The following is a 1,210-nucleotide window of genomic DNA, read 5'->3' on the forward strand; positions in this document are numbered from 1 at the left end:
GAGAAATCAGACAATGTATTGCACTGGGCAAATCTGCTGCATAAGACCTCTTTAAAGTGCTGAAGAGCAAAGATCTCTCTTTGAAGACTAAGGTGCACCTAACCCAAGACAGTGTTTTCAATAGCCTCATATGATGTTTTGAGTTGTGGTGTTGGCAAAGAATACTGAAAATACCCTGGACTGCCAGAAGAATGAACAAATCTGTCCTGGCAGAGTGCAGCTGGAATGCTCCTTGGAAGCGAGAATGGCCAGACTTCATCTGACCTACTTTGGTTATGTTGTCAGAAGCGACCATCCCCTGCAGAAGGATACATTTACATTTACATTGTGTCACCATATTTCCCTCAAAATATGGAATGCTTTACAAATTTGCAAATCATCCTTTACAGGGGCCATGCCAATCTTCTTTGTATTGTTCCAATTTTAGTATATGTGCTGCTGAAGTGAACACTCTGAATCTCTTTATGTCTTCTTCATACTTTCTGAGAATTAGTTCCTTTATCTCTTCTTCCAACTTGCATACTGTTTTTTTGATACACCCTGTTTCCCATCCCATCCATTGAGTCTTCTGGTACAAAATATTATTTTATATTCCTAACATTGCCAACTTTTCCGTAACTACTTGTTCCTATTTCTACTTTCCCAATATCTTTCCTTATCTCTCTGAGAACATTTACTATGCTCTTTTAATTTCATATACTGCTGCTTCTTCTTTTGGTTGAGTATATTCACCTTGCTGTCTCTTTCATAATGCTTGAATTCCTCCTATGTCTCATGATGTTTACCAGTGGGCTCGGATTTTCTTAAGATTTTCATGCACCTTGGCTTAGAGAAGGTCCTATATGGTGCTGTTCCCAGAGGTTTTAAGGGGACAGATGGGGATACAACAGCCAGGGACCTCTGATATTGCAATCTGAGCTCAACTGTCACCACAACCCAAACAGCAGGCCCTGACCCCTACAGATAACTTCCCAGTATCCCTCCCCCTCTGTGTTCCAGGATGTGAATGGGGCAGGGGAAGGAAAGCTCAGGGCCTGAGCAGTCCACTTGTATGTATTGGTATCATTCCTACACACCAGCAGGGCTCCAGCATATTACAGATTCTGAGGTTTTCTGATCCTACAGTAGCCATGGGAGAGGCAGATGTCTGCAGAGTAATGGGATGGAAGTGGAGAAAGATGGGCCTCAAGCAGGAAGCTTGCCACTCTGG

At 42.6% G+C, this 1,210-nt stretch overlaps 1 non-coding gene across 1 annotated transcript; it reads right to left on the reverse strand.

Annotated features, from left to right (window-relative positions):
- Positions 1-345: 345 nt before the first annotated feature.
- On the reverse strand, positions 346-451 carry LOC122151509. Its single transcript, XR_006164184.1, has one exon. It is a non-coding gene; the product is annotated as a U6 spliceosomal RNA (small nuclear RNA).
- Positions 452-1,210: the final 759 nt, after the last annotated feature.

The sequence above is a fragment of the Orycteropus afer genome, unplaced genomic scaffold, assembly GCF_000298275.1.
Source record: "Orycteropus afer afer isolate SDZICR_OR568_19922 unplaced genomic scaffold, OryAfe1.0 scaffold00500, whole genome shotgun sequence".
Classification (NCBI taxonomy): domain Eukaryota; kingdom Metazoa; phylum Chordata; class Mammalia; order Tubulidentata; family Orycteropodidae; genus Orycteropus; species Orycteropus afer.